This window comes from Lagopus muta, chromosome 1, assembly GCF_023343835.1.
Source record: "Lagopus muta isolate bLagMut1 chromosome 1, bLagMut1 primary, whole genome shotgun sequence".
In the NCBI taxonomy this organism is placed as follows: Eukaryota; Metazoa; Chordata; class Aves; order Galliformes; family Phasianidae; genus Lagopus; species Lagopus muta.
The window spans coordinates 9,158,508-9,164,158 of NC_064433.1; positions in this window are offsets into that span (position 1 = coordinate 9,158,508).

A 5,651-nucleotide genomic window follows, 5' to 3' on the forward strand; every position below is an offset into this window, starting at 1 on the left:
AAAAAGAAAGTACAGAGAGTCAAAATCTGTGACAGTGCTGAAAACTAGTGGGGGATCTTACACATTTTTCTTTTTTTCTGAATTTTGTAGCCAGTGGGAATCAATTTTAATGATAGGAAAGTTGAGCAAAACTTTTAAAAGTGTAAATAAAACATTACTTCTTTTTTCTTCAGAAAATTTAATAAATTCATGTTGAGTACATGTCTAGTTTAGTTGAGCCAACCCTTTCCCTCCCTGGAAACTTGATGGAACAGCTTGTTCTGGATGCCATCTCTAGGCAATTGGAAGAAGAGTATCAGTAGTCAGCATTGTTCACCATGGGGAGGTCATGATTGACCAACCTGGTAGCCTTCTATGATGTCATCACTGGCTGGGTGGATGAAGGGCAGTGGATGTAGTCTAGTTGATTTCAGCAAGGCATTTGACATAATTTCTCGCAACATCCTTATAATGAAGCTGAGTAAATGTGGAATAGTGTGGATGGTGACATGGGTTGAGAAATGTCTTACTGGCAGAGATCAGCAGATTGTGATCAGTGGCACAGAATCCAGTTGGAGGTCTGTATTTAGTGGTGTTCCTCAGTGGTTGGTGCTGAGTCTGGTCTTGTTCAACATCTTCATCAATGAGGGGATAGTGTCTACCCTCAGCAAACTTGCTGATGATATGAAGCTGGGAGGAATGGCTGACACACTGGAAGGCTGTGCTGCCAGTCAGAGAGACCTGGACAGGCTGGAAAGTTGGGCAGAGAGGAAACAGATGAAGTTTAGCAAGAGCAAGTTTAGAGTTCTGCACATAGGGGGGAATAACTGCACACACCACTACATGCTGGCGGATGACCTGCCAGAGAGGAGCTCTGCAGAGAGGGACATGGGGGTCCTGGTGGACAACAGGTTGGCCATGAGTCAGCACTGTGCTCTGGTGGCCAAGAAGGCCAATGGCATCCTGGGTTTCACTAAAAGGAGTGTGGCCAGCTTGTCAAGGGAGGTGATTCTTCCCCTCCACTCTGTCCTGGTGAGGGCTCACATGGAGTATTATGTCCAGTTCTGGGCTCTCTGGCACAAAAAAAGACAGAGATTTCCTGGACAGAGTCCAGTGATGGGCTGAAAGATGATAGAGGGCCTGAAGCACCTCTCTTATTAAGAGAGGCTGAGCGCCCTGACTCTGTTCAGCCTTGAGAAGACTCAGAGGGGATCTAATCAATGACTATAAATATCTAACGTGTGGGAGGCAAAGGGATGAGGCCAGACTCTTTTCAGGGGAACATGATGATAGGATAAGGGGAAATGGCCACAAAATGAAGTACAGGAAGTTCAAAACAAATGTGCATAAGGCTCCCTAGAGGGCTTAAGGAGTCTTCTTCTCTGGAGATGTTCAAGATCCACCTGGATGCCTACCTGTGCAACCTGGTCTAAGGAGCCTGCTTTGGCAGGGGGATTGGACTAGATGATCTCTACAGGTCCCTTCCAGATCCTACAATTCTGTGATTCTGTGATTATGCACTGCCATTATATTCCAACTGTGTACTGCAACCTTTTGTAGTCCATGATTCATACTATTCAGATGTGGGCAGCATCTCCAAGAGGGTCCTAGCTGATCCCAGCAATGGTGTCACTAGACAAGACTGCTCTCTCAAACAAAGAGGAATGAGAATGTGTCTTCACATGGATGTTGGAGATTCTTTCTTTACAGTAGAAAAAGTCCGTATGTATGGATGTGTATTTCTCTCTTTTCAATGAAAAAGAAACTTCTAATGTGAAAGGATAAGAAAAAGTGGCTGAGCAGAACTTGGTGTTCTCCGAATTTGCCAAGTAAAGTTGTGGCAAGAGTCTCTTTCTATCCCAACTCATTTTTCCATATTTTCACCTGTCAAAAAGCAGCTTCTAAGTTGGGCAGCCACAATAACTTGCAATGATAATAAAACAAGCTGAGCCTCAGAACATAATTATCTCACAACATGTACAATGTTCCTGAAACAATTAACTTTATATTAGATAAAGGGAAAACATAGTTCCAAATAGCTTATAAGAACAATTTTGCTGAACTGAAGTAGGAATTCTTTAGATTTCTCAGTAAATATTTAGATTACTCAGTAAATATACTACTCTTATTGAGTTAATCATCATCACTATTCAGATATATGATTCACATGTTATGAATAGTGTCTTCATCTGTTTGTCTTTCGTATTAATTTGTTCTTAAAGAGACAGTTGCTGACATATTTAGCTGGTAGATTTCTGGAAATCACTTTTCCTTTTCTTTTTCCAAATAAAGCAGAGCACACCTAGTTATATTTCAGTGCTTTTATGTCTTGAACATTGCTTGCTATGGTTTATTTATTTAAGAAAATAAAAACAATAAAAATGTATTCTGTTTCAGCACTGCAAATGATCAAGACAAACATAAAAAAACAAGAAGTAGCGATTTCCAGCATTCTGTTAGACTAATGAAGAGTGATTTCTTATAGATCTGTGTTCTTTAGCATGTGAACCTTTTTATATCAGCAATCATTGCAGTATACATTAACCATTGGGAAAGATTCAGCGTGCTGCAGACAATCCAGAAGTACACATGCTCTTTGTTGGCCATGTTGGAAGGCCAGAATGTAGTTCTATCTGCCTGAACTATGAGTTTTATCTATATTAGCACGATCTGTTTTTCCCACAATGGGACCACTAATTCAAATCTCTTTCCCATAGACGATAATTTTCACAAAACTTGTAGGGATTAAATGACATTTTTAACTTCCTTCCTTTTTCAGATACGTTTGTAATATTCAAATGTAATTAGAAAGAGGATGAGAGGTACAAATAGACAGATGGATATGGAGGCAGCTAATGCAAATGCACATACATTGCTTCCTGGAGAAAAAACAGCAGTTTAGCAATAGTAACAGAATTACCGGTCAATCAGGGAAATTCCCAGATTTGTCCACTTCCTCTCTTTGAAAGTATTCTTCACAATGATATCGAAGGATTAAGGTGTGGAAATGGTTTGCTCTTTGTTGGATGTAGCCTGGATAATGTCTTGATAAAAAGAAAATCTTTAGAAAGAAAAATCAGTTTCAGTTCCAGAGTCCCCAGTGTAGAGAACTATGCAAAGACAGTCCTAAAAGCCAGGAGGGATATTTGAATTACTGGACCTCTAAGAAAGGTGGATAGTGAGAACATATTATTTGTATACAAATAGACAACTTCCGTAGATGGTTTTTCCTTATGAGAACCCCTAGTGATCCACCAAACTTGAAGAGAGAATGTTTTCTTGTCCGTGGAAAGGAATTTAGTGATCTTTCACAGTAAAAAAGATTTTGTACTGTCCCTGTATCCTGAGGCAACCAGCTCTGAATTTTTTAGGTTGTAATGTAGGTATGCAGAGTCATTTAGGTGGTGGCTTTTAAGTCACTTTGGTGGCATTAAGTCCCATCTTACAATTAAAGTGACTACTGCTTTGGCTATTAAAATAAAAATTTAGTAAAAATTTCCAGTCCTTGTCATTTAAGTAAAGCATTACATATATTTCTCTGTGTAGCTCAAGCACACAGCATGTATTTAGTTATGAAAAGTTACTCCATCTTTTCCACTCATGGTTTTTGTTTTTAATCTTTTATTTATTTATTTATTTATTTATTTATTTATTTATTTATTACAGTTTAATGACTAATAGAAGATCTAGAATTAAGTTACAGTGTAGAGGCTCACACATAATTTTTCTGTCAGATTCCTTTTTTCTGTATTCATATGTCCTTACTGTCAGTCATTTCTTAATATTTTAGTGGTTTCTGTATCTTATTAACTCAACACTGTAACATTTTATTGAAATCAGTTTTCATATTACATTTCATGAAATAAGATAGTTAGCAGGCATAATAAATATAAATTTCATTTCAGATTATGTTAAAACTTCTTTTAAAATGCTAGGTGAATTCAATCAGTCAAAAAAAATGCTGCAGTAATATATCATTTTCTAATAAAACACAGACTGGAAAATATATATCTGTTGTCTTCAGTTTCATAGCTGTTAAGAAGCAGAATTTCTCCTTTAGTTCACAATCCTCGACTTTTGAAGAATATTTTCTATTGTTTCAATTGTTTTCTGCTGTTCCTGTGGTAAATGAAAATAGCTTATTTATATTATAACCACTTACTTTCTTTTGATCCAAAGATTCAAAACAGGAAATATTTCATTGGTGCAGGAGGGTACATTATTCATTCTGCAGCTTAGACTACTTGGTACAAGCACTTGCTGCTCACTAAAAACAATTTGGCAAAATCCTATGCTTGCTGAAACCAAGGTTTAAACATCACAACGTGATTTAGCATAGTAAGGAATGAGTTTCTTAACATGACATATAGTTTAGACAGAGTCCCTCTAATTCATAATCAAAATATCTCAACAGAAGTTTGATAATATGATAGATGCAAACAATTGAATTTCTTCTACCACAATCTGAATTACTTTGGTAAGCTACATGCCACTGCGTACTCTTTCCTGGTATAAATTTATATTGTCCCTTTTGCACTAAGGGAGATATTGTGATTTATGCCTTTTGAAGTCTGGTGGTAAATATTGACACTAAACATGCTAGTTCTGATGACTCACCAAGACAGCTGGTAAATTTGCAGTCTTTTGAGGGAGAGAGAATGAAGAGGAAGCATTTAAAATTTTTCAAGTAAAAGTCCTAAGAGTTTTCACATCTGAAGAAAAGAGTTTAACTGTATATTCTTCATTGTTATCGTAGACAAATCCAAGCTGAGGAAGGCAGAAATTCTGCAATGAACAGATTTTATGTTAAAGCATATTGGAAAGACAGTTACTCAGGCAGAGTCCTTAAGAAATCTATTAAATTCCAGGATCCTATTTTTGCAGTGTGTGGTATATGAAATACAAAAAACCAGTGTACAGGAATTCATAACCAGTTACCATACACTCTCATTTGAAATGCTCTCTGACCAGTCTTCAGTATTCTGTAGTCACTGAAAGTACTTATGCACCATGAAAAGTAAGAGTTGTGCTGGACTGTTCTTGGTTTTGATCTTCTCATCCAAGTGAGAACAATACACTGCTTACAAGTTGCATATTTTTATTCAAAACTAACATACGTAAACATTATCAATTAGTTAACTGGTTCAACACTTTTCTCAACTAGAGATCCAAATTACAGACATCTGTATATAGATCTGGTAGAAACTAGCAATGTATTTGTAAGGAATTCACCCAGTGTAGCGCAGATAAAGTTTTAGAATTCCTTGAATATTCTTTCTTGCAATTTCTCAAATATTGGACTTGCAGCCCAACAGATGATATCATACTTAAAATCCAAATGCAAAGACAGAGTAGTTAAAATCTTCATCTTAAATATATGCCTAATTTTAACCAATTCAAAAATCTTGTATCCTGATAATACAAAAAGAATCTGTTCAGATGAATTTTGGTCCTTATAACACAAGCTAGTAGTGTTCTATTTTTCAAAACATCCTTTGGAATGATAAGTTAAATCTCTCTCTCAACTTCTTAATGAGATATCTCTATTAGCAGTTTCATAGCGTCACATTTTAATGTAGCTGAATTGAAATGTATGCTACCAGCTGTGGTGGAGCAAAGGCTAATGGGTTGGTTAATAAAGTATTTCCTATATGTGTAAGCCATTACATATG